This window comes from Hylobates moloch, unplaced genomic scaffold (assembly GCF_009828535.3).
Source record: "Hylobates moloch isolate HMO894 unplaced genomic scaffold, HMol_V3 SCAFFOLD_5, whole genome shotgun sequence".
Taxonomy (NCBI): domain Eukaryota; kingdom Metazoa; phylum Chordata; class Mammalia; order Primates; family Hylobatidae; genus Hylobates; species Hylobates moloch.
This window is the reverse complement of record NW_026652280.1, coordinates 26777993-26795086: the sequence shown is the minus strand read 5'-3', so window position 1 is coordinate 26795086 and position 17094 is coordinate 26777993. Positions and strand designations below refer to the sequence as shown.

General features: G+C 37.4%; 1 protein-coding gene across 3 annotated transcripts in view; it reads left to right on the top strand.

Moving 5' to 3' along the window:
* The window catches only part of DCC (DCC netrin 1 receptor), a 1201126-nt gene that overhangs the window by 482200 nt on the left and 701832 nt on the right, over nt 1-17094 (top strand). The gene's annotated exons all lie outside the window — the stretch shown is intronic.

Below are 17094 nucleotides of genomic sequence, written 5' to 3'. Positions count from 1 at the left end.
TGGTTCTCTGAAATAAAGTTGAACTTAATGATCCCTAATGATCTTTCTCTATAAAATATCACAATTCCAGGAAAAATCTTCTTAAATTTTCTGATACAGTTAGACACTGATCTCTAATCTTTGTGGTGGTTGTAGTTTACTAAAGACAGAGTTGCCTAGCCTTAAAGAACATTTAATGCCACATGAATATGAATCTACATTTTTGTAAAGAATTTGCTAGAATTTGCAGATGTTATAGGTAAAAACATCAATTGGAGTACAAATGTATTAGGGTAAATAAAGGGCAAAAAGATGGTAGTTTTTAGGGAGGGGGAAGTACAGAACGGCATATGAGATGACTCTTGACATTCTGTATGCAAAGTGGGTCTCATCTGGATTATCAACTGTCACAAACCAGGGATCATAGTGGATTCCATAGTATCACATGGCATGGATTATGGATATACTTCATAGGGGACAGTGGAAACTTAAAAGTTAGGTGTCAGGAAGAAAAGACAATGTGTGATGATCAATTGTGTGTGTCAGTTTGACTGGTACAAAGTGTGCCCAGACATTTGGCCAAACATCATTCTTGGTATATCTGTGAGGTTGTTTTTGGATGAGATTAACAGTTGAGTCAGTCAACTGAGTAAAGCAGATTGCCATCCCTAGTTGCGTGGGCTTCATCTAATCACCTGAAAGCCTGAATAGAAAAAAAAGGCTGAGTCAATGAAAACGCTGCCTGCCTAACTGCTTCAGCTGGATATTGGTCTTTTCTGGCCTTCAGACCAGACTGCAACAATGACTCATCTTCTGTCTTGAGGCTGCTAGCTTTCAAATTGGAACTTTTTACTGTCATCTCTCCTAATATTCAGGCCTTCAGACTTGGACTAAAACTACACATAGGCTCTCCTGGGTCTCTAGCTTGCCCACTGCAGATCTTGGTACTTCATAACCATTATAATAGCATGAATGAATTCCTCATAAGAATAAATCCTATTGGATCTGTTTCTCTGGAGAACCCTGACTAACATACATAGGTGTATCCTGTTCTTTCATTCTCCTAGAGGTAAGCCACAGCTAAGACATCGTGGGTTTGTGTTCCAGTGCAGGGATCCTGCCAGCCATACTTCTCCTGGCCTTGTGAGTCAAGCACAAGGTCAACCTCATCAGTGAAGGAACAAAGGAAATATTTGGAGCCAGCCAGTCTGGAATGGGATAGGGCCTATACATAGAATTTTCTGAGATACCAGTAGCCTGACTCTTGGGGACCTTGTGACCCATGATAAGTTTCCATCTTCACTGCTGTGGGGAGGAAGCCACAAGCAGCTGAGCTTAGGTGCAGTCTCTCCTCTGGGAGAAAGAAACCTCTGACACCTCCTCTTCAGGCAACCCAGAGTGAGCACCAGGTTCTCTTCCATACAATCTTGATCCTTGCATCACAAATTGATGGATTAGACTTGATGATCTATGAATAGCACCATGAAAAATGTAGTCTTGCATACAAGAAAAGGTCAAGATGGAAAATAATGATTGCTGAATAATAGGCAAAAATCATTCAGTATTTGCTCAAATGTAATACCCTTCTTCCCCAAATTATAGTTTGTAAATTTGTATTGAAAAGTAGTTGGAAATATAAACTATTTAATAATTAGAATTCATAGGCTTTGGAATATCAAAAAGCCTTTCTTAAACTCAGTTATGATGGGAAATGCATAGATTTTTCAGCAAGTAATAACATGAAGATAGGATTATATTGGAAAGAGCAAATTGTGCATGATTCTCTGAATGGAGGAAAACAGAAGCAAGATTAGTTAGGATGTTGGTACAGTGAGTGATTAGGACCCTGGAATGAGGTGGTGATGGTTAAAAAAAATGAGGCAATATTTCTGAGTTGCTTCAAAGAGAATGGGTCAATCAAATGTGGTGACTCATTATAAATGGATGGAGAGATCTCAAATATAACTTCAACATTGCAAAAGTGGGCAACAAGAAAAAATAGGGTTAGGGACATCAAACGGGGGCTATCTATTGTAGGCCAAATATAGTAAACGACTTTATGATGAGAGATGCCATCCAAATAAAATGAAATACAGGCTTAATAATTTTGGTGAAATATGGACTGATTAGCATTTGTTTAATGAGTAGAAAGTTAGGTAATTGACATGAATTGTGTCCCCTCAAAATACATAGGTTGAAGCCCTATCCCTCAGTGTGACTGTATTTGGAAATAGGGCTTATAAAGGAGTTGATAAATGTTACATGAGGTCATAAGTGTGGGTCCCTAATCTGATAGGTCCAGGGCCCTTATTAAAAGAGGAAGAGATAGTAGAGCGCTCTCTCTCTCACACACACACACATTCTCTCTCCACGTCCCACCACCCCCTGCCCCCACCAATGTGAGGACACTGAGAAGGCAGCCACTTGCAAAGAGAATAGCCCTTACCAGGAACCAAGTTTGCTGACACCTTCAACTTGGATTTCCAGAGCTGTGAGAAATTATTTTCTGTTGTTTAAGCCACTCAGTTGGTAGTGTTTTGTTATGGCAGCCAGAGCTGATTAACACAGTAACTTTCATGTTTACAAAACAAAATAATTATGTTTTACCCTAATTATTGTATTTGAGGCACAAAAGCTAAAACATCAATAAATCCTAAGTAATGATTTATTAGATAACTATGGTGTATCTACAATGATATAGGAGGACATGTTATATAAATATCTTGCAAAAGACATCGATAACTGCAGCTGGATTTGCTTTAGAAATGTTTAGCTTTGGAATTACATGGAATGACAGAACGTGTCCAGAGGCCACCAGTATGCACATTTACAACAGAGAACAACTTTATTAGGCTACAGATAGTGACCTAATGTAACAAAAAAGAGATAAAGCAACCAGTTAGTGAATAATAATAAATACTAGCAACTGATAATTATTGTGCCCTTGCATTGTGTCAGATATTTTCTAAGCACCTTACATGTATCTATTTTGGAAACCTTTGTGCTTGGGAGATACTATTATTAATCCCATTTTTAAGATGAAAAACTAAGGCACAGTGAATCAGTAACTTGTTCACACTCACACAGCTGTGAAGGAAATGAGTAGTAGTGAATGACAAAGAATGCTGGCAATTCATAAGTCCAGTCATTGTCATGCAGGAAAAAGGGGAAATTTTTATGAACATTGGTTGAAAAGTTATACTGAACTGAAGGAACTTATAAGGCACAACATGGTCTAACTCTCCAGTCAACGAAAACATTCCTCTCTCAGCTGCTCTGGTAGGTCATCTAGGCTCACGGTGAATTTTCCTGGCAATAAAGTGCCTTGCTGCTTTCCAAAGAAGTCCTTTTCAAGGTGCTCCGCCTTGAATAGGCGGAATAGTACAGAATAGTACAGAATTCATCAGTATTTGAGTTCAGATCCTGTCTATAACTTAGGTATTTTTGTTTTCCTGTTTTAAAGATAACATTAAGAACCTGCTGTTTTTTCCTCTATAGGATCTGGCATTTACAGCACTTTCTCATCAATCACACCACTGAGTGTTACCATTCCTATTTTACAGCGGGAAATGTGAGGCGGAGAAAGTTCGGACAACGTAGCCATGGCAGTTTATAACTCAAAGTATATGGATGGATGACACTCGCTAGAGTGATTCAACAGCTGATGCAGCTGTCCCTAGGCCCCAAACTCTACTTGTATTTCCTGAAACACCAGGAAAAAGCATCTTTTATTTTTATATGAGAGCCCTAAAAGATTATTTTCATCTTATTTAAAAATGAAACGATTTTATTTAATTAAAAAATCAATTTCTATTATCTTAGAACTTTTGCTTCTCAATGTCAAATATTTTTGGTTACCTCAGTTACTTTTTGCAACGTACAGTTTTCAAATCCCATTTCATCCTGATTGTCCTTCCCTGAATTCTTTAAGTGTAGCTTAGCTACGCTTAAAGCCCAGTATTCACTGAAATTGGAAATAATGTTCCACACGTTACATTACATTGACCATTATATCCCTTGATCCAAATTATTTATTGTTGACAATTATTACTTAATATAATAAAGAATAAACTTCTACCAGAAATGCCAGAAAATCAATATGTACTTATGTAAGAATGGAAAAAGAACTAATATAAATTATTTACTACTCCACTGATCAGGCCAATCACTTTTTGTGTAATATTTCTTGATTTATTTTCTATGAATATTTTTATAATATCTGCCTTTATATTACATTGATTATTTTGAGTTCTGCTTTTCTTCCTTTGCCTCAATAGCATGAAAATTTTCTAGATACTCATAAACTCTGAGAATATGATTTCAATGCCAGTCCTTCAGTAGTCATCTTTATAGAAAATGCTAAGTTAATTATAAATGATTTGGTGATTAGTATCTTTGTAAATATTTTGCTATCTTCTCATATTTTAAATTATTAGCTACATATTTTCAGAATTGAGATTTCTGGCTTGAAAAGTATTTGAGAATTACAGAATCTTTTAAGTCCGTCTCCCTCTTTCTCATATATATGTATATTTTTTTTTTCATCACCTTAATGAGTGATGACAATTTTTTTAAAAAGAAAAAATGAAAATGTATTTGCCTAATGTGTACGTACATGCATGCATATATAGACACCCACATATTTCTTAACACTGCATTTTTAGAAAATTTAAACTTGGATATTTTCTTTAGGAAAATTCCCAATCTGAAATACAAAATGTTTATATATATGTGTGTGTGTGTATAATTTATGTGAATACATACAAATAGACACACACATATAATGAAATACAGTACTCAAGGAGATCAAAAAGAGAATGAGGGTAAAGCCAGCTTGTGGAATGCTTTGCATACTATGCTAAGTGGATTGTTATGCCATTGATAAATTGTAAACATCATGGATAAATATGAAATGCTACATGTCATTGTTTTGAAGAGGTAGTGATGATAGTTTCCTAAGTCTAATTTTATGCTGCTGGAGAAAACAGAATGATTAGAATTCTTATTTATGCCTACAGAAAAGAAGCTGGGCACAGGGGCTCACGCCTGTAATCCCAGCACTTTGCGAAGCCAAGGCAGGAGGATTGTTGAACACAGGAGTTGGAGACCCGCCTGGGCAACATATAGTAAGACCCTGTCTCTCCAAAAAATTTAAAAATTAGCTGAGTGTGGTGGTGCATGCCTGTGATCCCAGCTACTTGGGAGGCTGAAAAAGGAGGATTGCTTGAGCCCAGGAGGTCAAGGCTGCAGTGAGCTATGTCTGTGCCACTATACTCCAGCCTCGGCAGCAGAATGAGACCCTGTCTCAAAAAGTTAAAAAAAATTTTTTTGAAAAGAAGATGAAAAGTATATATATCAAATAGGCAGCATTTTGGCAATTAGAGCCATTTGTGTAAAATGGGTGAATCATGAATCCTATTCATAGTTTTATGGTTATTGAGTTTATTGATGCAAATGGCTGCTCTGGGATACTAAAAGATATAAAATTGAATGAAATAAGGAACCCAAAACAGGTGAAGGAGAAAGATCATTAGATCAATGGTCACCAAACATTTTATTTAGGTAGCATCTAAGATTCTATTGGACTATCTGTACATTCTGCTCTTCATGTACTAAACACATACTTGGTCATCAGAACATTCAGAGAATAACATGCTAGGAAATGCATAACACAACTAAATTTAAAGAGTAATGGGCATCAAAGCCATTTCGTGCAATAAAGAATCATTACCTCCATGACAGTGGCTAGTTGGAGAACAGATACAAAAAGTTAGAGACTTGAATCATTCTATCAATTACATCTAAGACTTGCATTCTTAATTTTTTGTATTTTTCCAAGGTGATTCATGGAGAGAATTAGCTTGTGACTTGGACTACGCAGTTAGGCAAATAAGGATTTAAGTGAATATCATAAAACTGGAGAGGTTACAAAAGAGATAGGGGATATAATCTCTACCCTTAGAGAAGTTTACAGTCATTTTACAGAAATATTTTGCATGTAGGTAACCCCTGATTAACAATACAATCAAGTGCTGTGTGGTGTGGGTCAATATGAGCTATAGTATCAAAATAGAAGTGAAGAAACCAACAAGACAAAAAAGAGCTAATAACTCTCCTCTTCCCAAATTAATCTTCCTCATTGGTTCTAAAATATGCTTTCACTGGTAAAATCCAGCAATGTCATTTTCCCAGCTTGCAGGGAAAAAAATAAATTAATTTCTCAATTATAAAGTTTGTGCCTAAAAGTTTTTCTCAAACTTTTGTTGTCTACAACTTCCTGACTAGATTAGAATCAAATATAACATATTACATAAATTAGCTAAAAATTATATATCAGGTTATTTTAAGTTTATTATGTTTTTATTTCATGATGTCTGCAAAGAGCATAATTATTCATGTGGTCTTACACTTAAAGCTTAAATGGGACCACTTTGTATGGTGCAGTTTAAGAGACCATGTATTTTTGTGTTTGAAAAAAAGATAAAAGACCTGTTTGTTAATCTCTTATAATCCAGATGTCAGTTGTTAGTGAGGTGTATTGTCTTACTTAGTGTGTTTTTGAATAAACCTAAACCTAATTCTCCTTTTATATACCATGATTAACTTGTGAACTTTCTTTTTTTTTTTGAGACTGAGTCTCGCTCTGTCGCCCAGGCTGGAGTGCAGTGGCGCGATTTCTGCTCACTGCAAGCTCTGCCTCCTGGGTTCATGCCATTCTCCTGCCTCAGCCTCCCTAGTAGCTGGGACTACAGGCGCCCACCACCACGCCCAGCTAATTTTTTTGTATTCTTAGTAGAGATGGGGTTTCACCGTATTATCCAGGATGGTCTCGATCTCCTGACCTCGTGATCCGCCTGCCTCGGCCTCCCAAAATGCTGGGATTACAGGCGTGAGCCACTGCCTCCAGCCAACTTGTGAACTTTCATATTATTTTTTCAACGTGGGAGTGAGCATGATTGTTGGGTAAATAATTTCCTGTGGACACATTTGGTTCCATTCACCCTGCTTGATGTTCCACTGCTAAAGCAGACTTAGATACAGCCCTCCTCCCATGAATTTTGTATATGGGAAGGTAAACAAGCAGTAAATGACCAAGTATTTGTGGTGATTGAAGTTGCCAAGTTCCAAGAATACATAAGCCAGAAGCACTTTAATGAGTGATGAAACTGATGATGATTTTCCTCAAAAAATGATGAAAATGTCTTTGCCTAATGTGTATGTACATGCATGCATTTATAAAAACACCCCCACACACATTCCTAACAATGCATTTTTAGAAAATTTACACATGGATTTTTTTATTTAAAAAGGAAGACTCCAAATGTGAAATATAAAATGTTTTTAAAATTTTTGTAACCTAGCCATACTTTCATGTTTTTTTCTGAGTTTCTAGAGCTCGTGGGTCCATCCAAAATTATACTGAATTATACTGTTTAACCCATTCAGATAGGCTACAAAATTGAACAAGATGAACAGGGCAGCAATATGATGCATCTAACAAGGGGCCGACCAGAAATTCTGACCTCCAGATGCAGCATTAAGTTCAGATAGGATCAGTAACCATATTAGGAGAGTCACCAAATAGAGAAGAGAGGTGATACATCCCAGAGTTGATTGTGAACATCTTAGCTCAGGCACACAGAAATCAACTACTATCATTGTTCAAGTCTAGCCTCAGAGACACTAACAATTAGAAGTTAGGAATTCAGGGTAGAACACTGGAAAACGAAGAGCCTGGAACCTCCCTTCCAAAATCCTTTTGTTAGTGAACAGCCTATTCTCCACCTTCCCTGTGTTGTCATCTGAACAGCTGAACTCACCTGTAGAAAAAAAATCGCAACATCTGGGACCCTTATCTCAAGGCAACCCTAAGAAGTGAGTTTACTGTCTTCGTGCTGAATTTGTTATCTCATTTTGTGAGGTTATTTCATAGTTTCTCTTCTCTTCTCTAAATTCTAATACTCTTTCTTCTTTCTTCTTCCTTATCTACTACATTCATTTTCTAGTTACCAAGGAAAGTGAAGAAATCAGAAAAAAGAATGCTGTCATCCTTTCAACATCAAACCTACTATCTTATCTGAATCTATGCCAATGGCTCCACTTCCCCCTTGTTACCTGAGTGACACCACGTTACTTCTATCTAACCACCCTCTCAACATACAGTCCACATGCCCTCCCCTCTTTCCAACTGAGGTGTATTCCTCTCTTCCCCTCCTTCATCATTTCCTTCACTATATATTAGATTGTTCTCAACAGCCTAAAAACATTTTAATAGCTTCCATTAAAAATATATGCTGGCAGTATATTCCTTTCAGGTATCATCTCATACCTGTACTTCTCTTTGTGTTCTATTGTGCTGACTTCATTCCATTCTTGTCTCCCTTCATCATTCATTCCGGCTTTAGTGCCCTTCAATGAGGCTTTTCTCTAATCCCTCCATTAAGACCAAACTCATGAAAGTCATCAGTGACCTGCATCTTGGCAAATCCAATGGTCTGTCTCAGTTCTTGTTTAATTAAGCTTCTCAAACTTTTAAGCTAGCTGAGTACTTCTTTATTGGAATGCTGTAAATATTTATTTCTGTATGTATCTGTTTGCTTGTGTATTGCCCTTCTCCATCACTAAAACATAACAGCAAGTTCTGTATTGTATACTCCTTGGTCTTGTATCGTGTTTTGTATTCCCAATGTCTAAAACAGTACTTGGCATTGACTAGGTGCTCAAAAATCACTTACAGAATCATTTAAACAGTCATGTATTTGAGTAACAGGCACATGAAGTTATAAACACAAACATAATTTATCAATAAGACAAATATTTTGGGAGTCAGATGTTTCTTACCTTTACTCTGTCCAGAGCTGGTACAGCCTAAATTTAAATTGGTAATTGGGCTTTAGAATCTCTTCATTTGCATTTGAAATGAACCCATCCAATATGTCCACTGAACTACACAGCTTAGAGTGAACTCTCTTCAGTTGACTCAGGATAAGTAAGCATATTCACAGAAGCCATTAATCTGGGTCCGTATCCCATGAAAATATAAGACTAAATCTTAACTTGTTTTGTAAAACTATGAGCAAAAAAGTGTAAGCCCTGTATTGTCAGGCTATTTCAACAGGCAATACCTCTGAAATGCAGTAGCTCCTCCCTAAGCTAAGTGCCAACAAGGAGTGAAATGTGCTAGATGCCCAATTAGTATCTCTACCCACTACTCATTCCAAAGGTCTCCATCCAGCTATTGACCTAAATAATCCATGTAGGTTCATGCCACAACCAAGAAGTCTATTTATAGCTCAGAGTAATAGCTGAGCTGAGAGGCCTTTTTCTTATTTGTAATTCTTCTCCCTTCTAGAATATAAGGAAACCAACATACCAGAAATACATGAAAATTAAAAGCCCCTGCAACAGTCAAATTCCAATTCTGCATGTTCCCTCTAAACAAAAAGGAAACAAAATGTTGAGAGAATGTCAAGCTGCTACCAGCAACATTCGGCATACTTGGGATCCACAGTTTTAATGAAATCATTTAGCCGTTCAACCACATGGCACTTCTTTTTCTGCAGATGAAAATGTTGGTTTTTAGTATTAAGGTTGTGAAATTAAGGTTGTCTTTAGGATTAGGTTGTGGTGGAGATATAATTTTTTTCCTTAAGTTGTTTTCTTCAAGGAGTTTATCCACAAGAAGGTTAATTATGACATATGTTTATAGATGCCTAAGCGTAGGATTTGTTTTAGCATTAATGGACCATCTAGGACATTACAGAAAGATGTTGGGATATTTAAGAAGTGGTATTTTTTAAGAAAGTAAGTCAAAACATGAGAAAATGAACTTAAATAACTAGAATTTGTAATCTTTTCATCTGGGTCCATGTCCCATGAAAACATAAGACTAAATCTTAACTGGTTTTGTGAAACAATGAGCAAAAAAGTGTAAGCCCTATATTCTCAGGCTATTCCAACAGGCAATACCTCTGAGATGCAGTGGCCCCTCCCTAAACTTTTGTTTATAGTGATAGTCAACATTTATTGAAAATTTTTGGACTCAGACCAGGCGTGGTGGCTCACGCCTATAAACCCAGTACTTTAGGAGGCTGAGATGGGAAGATTACTTGAGGCTAGGAGTTTGAGACCAGCCTGGTCAACATAGACCCTGTGTCTTAAAACATTTGGACTCTACTGAATTCTGGATGGATCTACAAGTGAATGCAATAGTCCTCACTTCTTAAGGGTGTTTTACTTGATATGGGGAAAAGATACATTAGAAATGTATTTTTAAGAAAAGTATTAATAGTGTTATCTATGATAAGAGGTATTTGGCCTAATTTCCTCTACTTTCTGAGCAGTTGTCTTTGAACAGTAAAGATTTTCTTGAGTTGGGGAGTACTTGGAATGTCACAGAGTCTGTGAGGCTACCTGCTATTTTACTTAAGGTGGGAGATGTAGGGGACTCGCTCATTTCACCAGGATTTATCTTTTGGACAAAGACAAAATAAAAATGAGCTTTTATAAATTGTGTTATAAGAAAATGCATGGATCAGAATCATAGCTCTGATTATACTTTATGACTCTAATATTTTCATACATGGTGACTGTGTCTACTGAGAATGAGCCCAACAACTAGGAAAGCATCCCATTAGTATCTTCGGGGAGTGTCCTGTACATGATACATAATGGGGCGCCTGAGCGAGATAAAGCAACATAGAACTTTTATGTCCGGGGAACAACATGTATGACAAAGCAAAGGGAATCTAGGACTAGAGAAGGTGTAATGCCTGCAGGTTGTTTATACAGCTTGTCCTATCTTGGCAGTGAGTGGAAAGCTTGGCGCAAAACGGAATAAGGAAACTTGCTCACTAAAACTGAGCATGGAGGTGAGAAAAAATAGTGAGATTATTTTCTCAGAAAGGGTGAATTGCAACTCCATGGCCAGTTGGTATCTTTCCATTTAAAAAGATCACTCCGGTTGACTTGATTTTATTCTCAAGATGGCTTCGACACGCGGAAAAGTGGGTCACTTCCTCATCTTGAGAAATACACTGGTTTTCAATAAAGGGGAAAGTGATGTTTTTTTCTTCAACTTAGTTCCAGTAGAAGTTCCAAAATAAATGGAAAGTTATTTTGTTTCTTTTACTCTCCTCGTGTCTTGTGAATGATGGCAGGTTTATTTCAAAATTGTGAGAAAAGAAAAACAGTGGTTGGAAAACATGAAGTGGTCCGTTTATTTTGGCCATTGGTGAGAAATGTTCTGGAAAAGCTATCTAAACTGAATTCCAGCTGTATATCACTGGGGGCCAGCAGGATTTATTGGTGGGAAGTTACGGCAAACATCTTGATGGCTTTAAATCTGTATTCATAGCTAGTATATTTTGTGTGATTATACTTAAAAATCATTAATTTCAAAAAAATTAGAGAATTTCTGTAATACTTGTACATTGAAAGGGGGAGGAAGAAAAACTAGAAGGTTAGTCTTTTGAACTGCTGTAGTTTTAAAGACGACAGAACCCTTCATCTCAGCAAGAGCAGTGGAAGATTAAAAATATTAGACATGGCCAGGAGTGGTGGCTCACTCCTGTAATGCCAGCACTTTGGGAGGCTGAAGCAGGCAGATCACCTGAGGTCAGGAGTTCAAGACCAACCTGGCCAACAGTGAAACCCTGTCTCTACTAAAAATACAAAAATTAGCCAGGCGTGGTGACAGGTGACTGTAATCCCAGCTACTTGGGAGGCTGAGGCAGGATAATCACTTGAACCCAGGACACAGAGGTTGCAGTGAGCCAAGATAGCGCCACTGCACCCTAGCCTGGGCAACAGAGCAAGACTCCATCTAAAAGATAAATAAATAAATAAATAAATTTTATATATTATTTTATATATTTTTAATATATTTTTTTATATAATATTAAGACCAGGGATATCTCCCTTCTGTTATACTGAAGGTCTGTCTATTGAATAGTCAATCCTGAAGATAAGCAAGATAAAGAATTAAGAACAGGAAACCACAGCAAGCTCTGTCTCTATTTACCCCTTAGACAGATGTTTCTTTAAGTTTTCTGAATGAGCAATTCATTATGGTAACGATATGACAAAGAGAATGGATGCTAGCCATCCTATGATCCAACTTTATCAGCTATGTGATATTGGTCAGCTAACATTATATTCCTTTATCTCTTGGCTTCCTCACTGTTAAAATGCACATGATTCTGCCTAACTAATAAGGTACTTAAAAAGATTACATTAGAATATGCATATCATATCTTGGTGTCTGAAAAAAGCTGCTGTATTACTCTTATTAAAAATAAAATTAAGCAACTCCGATTCCTCTTAAATTTCTATTTTATGTAAACCTGCACCTGACATGTGGAAATTGAGAGAAATAGCTTCAGTTTTGTTTGCCTTTTTTGTCATGGTATTGATTTCTATTATAGTTATATAATTATAGTATATAATGGAAATTACCTATTTTTTGTCTAAATCAGTGACAATGAATGCAAAAAGTACAACACTCCGAGGAAGTATTTCTGTCCTTGAAATTTCTGAGAAAGTTTCAACGACATTTCAGACTCACGGAAAATATGATCATAATTGTTTTGGTTTGTTTTAAAAAATCACCTTGTGTTTAAAGAACATTATGAACAAGCCTCAAACTGTTCTGCTGCTCTACACACCTACAAGTGAAAATCAATATTTCTTTCAAAACTTTCTATATATGTCTCAGATAAAAGGTGCACTGTGCTCACATTTTTCTAATGTGACATATGGTTGGTTTCAAATTCATGCCCAGGAGCCAAAATAGTGAAGAAACTATGATGACTTACAGTTTAGAAGGTTTTCTCCTGAGGGGGGAAAAAGCAGCAGATAATATTGTTAAAGGAAATCCATAAGCCAAAAAGAAGTTTCAAATAACTCTTTCTCCCAAGTCTTTCACAAGCTGTCCTTAAATTTTTAAAGAGCACTTGAATAATAAAATGTGTTGGTTATAGCCCCATTTTTCGTCGTGACTACCCTCAAAATATTTACTGAAGATACTATTTTAAGCTGCCATTTCAAAATTTTTACCACCATTTGTAGATGTTTTGTATTCAGTGGTACAACACAATAGCATACAATATTCCCCCCATTCATTCTGACATGGATCATCCATTTTTCTGCCCAAAGGATTGAAGTGAGAATGGCTTTTGGAAGACATTTCAGGAACAGTTAGGGCAAGAGATAGGATGAGGTGTCCCTGTGCCTACACGGAGGAAAATAAGTCCCACTCCTCTACCAAAAAGAAAATTTAGCTTTACTCTGATGCTAGATGACTTAGTGATTAGCCGGCCATAGCTTGAAACATTTTGGAGTCTCATTTTTGGTAGAGAAGAGGGAACATTCTGAATTTCTTCCACTCTCTTTTGATTTTTTTTTTTTTTTTTTTTAAATGGGAATGAGTCTTTCCCCTTTGAAGGAAGGGGCTGGAGTGCAGTAGTGGGATCTCAGCTCACTGCAACCTCCGTCTCCCAGGCTCAAGCAACTCTCCCGCCTCAGCTTCCTGTGCAGCTGGGACTACGCTTGAGCCGCCGCGCTCAGCGAATTGTTGTATTTTTAGTAGAGATGGGGTTTCACCATGTTGCCCAGGCTACTCTCGAACTCCTGACCTCAAATTATCTGCCAACCTAAGCCTCCCAAAGTGCCGGGATTACAGGTGTGAGCCACCACACCCAGCCAAAAATATGTTTATAATTTTACAGTCAGCCCTCTGTATCCGTGGAGTTTCCACATCCATGGATTCAACCAACCCAGATAAAAATATTCAGAAATATATTGCATCTGTACTGAACATGTAAAGACTTTTTTCTTGCCAAGATTACCTAAACATTACAGTATAGTAACTATTTACATAGCATTTACATTATATTAGGTATTACAAGCAATTTAGGGATGGTTTAGGGTATATGAGTGGATGCACATAGGTTATATACAAATACTGCACCATTTTATAGCCGGGACTTGAGCATGCCCAGATTTGGGGTAACTGAGGGAGAGATGACTTTATATATGAATGATCAGTCTAGCAAACCCAGCCAGGGCCTGGAGGGGGCACCACTCAGTCTCAGGGTGAGAACACCTATTGACGTTAGGTAGGTCCTTTAAGTTCATTGAACTCAAATAGTCTTTTAGTATTTAAATTCCTTCTAGATCAGAGGTTCCTAGTTAGAGAGCCTTTAATAGCTACATCCTGAGCCTCACCTTTGAGGGGACAGGCAGAAAACAGCATTTTAAAATGGCTCAGGTGATTTTGATGTAGCATAGCTAGCATTAATTTGTGAATTTGCATTTGGGAAATATATCCCTAGAGAATTCTTAAGCAACTTCTCTAGAGTATTGTCAACCTTGATAACCCCAGGTATGTTTGAATACCTCATACTGCAAAACTATTTGCCTAGGCAGCCCATGCTCTTTTCAGTGGACGACTGCATCAAAGAAAACAATATTAAATGAAAATGTACCTATATAATTTCTCTATCAATTAGTATTCTATTACTTGGGGGCCATAGAAAATCTAATTCCTAGGCCGGGCGCGGTGGCTCACGCTTGTAATCCCAGCACTTTGGGAGGCCGAGGCGGGCGGATCACGAGGTCAGGAGATCGAGACCACGGTGAAACCCCGTCTCTACTAAAAATATAAAAAATTAGCCGGGTGTGGTGGCGGGCGCCTGTAGTCCCAGCTACTCGGAGAGGCTGAGGCAGGAGAATGGCGTGAACCCGGGAGGCGGAGCTTGCAGTGAGCCGAGATCGCGCCACTGCACTCCAGCCTGGGCGACAGAGCGAGACTCCGTCTCAAAAAAAAAAAAAAATCTAATTCCTAATCCACACAATAGCTCTTCTACTATTTGCAGACAATGGCAGGCACTTCCATTTCAGTCATTTCTTCTCCAGAAAAATATTTCTAATTCATTTAGTCTTTATGTGACTTGATTTTAAGATGTATGTATTCCCCTTGCTTTTTTTTGAATTTACCCCTGAGGTTTCTCAAGTGAGGGCTTCAACTGAACACAAGTCCCAGTGGGGCTGGGTTCATAGGTGTGTGAGCTGCATTATCTCAAAGGACCCTCCAACTCAGGTCTGTGCATGGTTTTATGTTCTGCTGTCATTGAGTTGAAATTTATAGTAGTTTTTTTTTTTCTTTTTTAAGCAAGGGTCTCCACATTTCCACTTTACACAGAGGTCACACCAATTAGGTAGCCTGTCCTGTGTCCCAGCTCTAGTATGATCTTGTATAAACGGTTCAATTCCCACATGCCCCACGCTAATGGAACATGAGTATACATTATCTGTTTTAGTAGCCGTGTTACTCCTCAGTTCATACTTTACATACTACGGGAGGCAACCCCAAGATTGTTTTATACTACACAGCCATGTCTCCTTCATGCTGGATTTTTGAGATTGTTGTGGGAAACAAATACAAGATGTTATATTGATTCTAGTTAAGCATAATCTTGAAAGATTTGGCTTGTGGTTCCAGACCTATTGAGATCTGATTAGGTTCTGATTGTATCATCCATCATGTTTGTTGCCCCTCTTAACTGCATGCCACCAAAAGACACAACCCCGTCTTATAAAGTGATGAAAAATACCATAGTAGGAAGCATTTAAAGAAATATGAGGAATAATGGTTTTGATCATGTGATCTAGTTGCTATTGTCTTAAAGATACCGAATGTCTCCAATTTCAGTAGCCAGGGCATAATCTTTATTCTTCTTGCCTAAACATACTTTGATAGTCTTTGTTGTCATTGTGAATAGGAATGTGAAAATACTTCAGTTGTAATAGGGGCGTCGGCCAACAGAAGACTCATTTCCGAAACTGTATGGTATGAAAAACTCACCTCAGAGGAGTTGTAATTATTTAATGCAAATGTAGAAAATCTAGTGTTTCTGTCTACCTTGGCAATGAAATCTCTTGGCTTGGATGCTTCGGGGAGCCAGTTCCTTTAGTAAGTGCTTTGGTGCTGTATGAGAGAAGACATCCTCAAGTGAGAAAGGTACAAGAGATGTGTAAATGTTTTCCCACTTGTAATAAGTGATTTCTAAATTATTTGCTTTTATTCCAAGTTAATCATGGAAAGTTTTAAGAAAAGTAAAATTGTTTATGTAGGATGATGACAGTTTTCATTTCAGCTATGCATATGGTCAGGTAATGAAATATGAATTCGTTTGCTTATATAATTAAAATACAATTAGGTCAAATTAAATACTAGCCTGGCTAGCTGTTATGCTGTTAATTAGAATTTTAAACAGTATTTGGATACTTTAATCATTTCCCTATTTTATATGAGTAATCATTCCCTCAGAAATACAGAAATGAACACCTCAGAAGCCCAGAAACATAACATTACATTTGAGCTAACTTTTCTTTTCCTACAGAAAGCTGCATGCATTAGTGAAGGCTGATGCTCAGTTTCTTGTCTGAGATTTCTCATTGTACTGTAACAGATTCAAGGGTGAGCTTACAGTAAGATCCGTGTGCTGGTAGGAACACCTTAGTCCTAGTTGCAGGGCTGGAAGAACTTGTTAATTTGCTTTAGATCTATTATTTACCCATCATCTCTAAAGTGAAGGAGATATCATGACACATCACTGAAGTCTCTTTAATCTCCAAGATTGTACACATCTGTAAATTTGTGAAATGCCTCCAGAGAGATAGGGCAGTATAAATGATTCATACTATTGATTCACTTGGCAAGTGGAAGGGCTGAGCTCAGAAATAAAAAGGCAATTCTATTACAGTTCAAGAGTCTGACAGGAACCCACTACTCAGACCTCAAGAAGTGCTTTGTAGCAGTTAAAAATGATAGTTTAAAAAGCATGTGTGAGATCTGTGTTTACATGCATATATATTTATGTGTTACTCACCAAAAATTACTGAGTGTATACTCTTTGCCAGGAACTGTTCTAGATGCTGGGGATATAGTAGAGAACACAACAGATGAAGACTCTACCTTTATGGGTTTTTATTATGTGGTAAAATATACCAGGTGTTAAATAAGATAATGAAGCAGTTCTGTTACATTAAAACTAGAGTGAAAGTTTAGGCAGCAAATGAGTGGGACGGATCTGCAAAAGAAAATTTCACTTT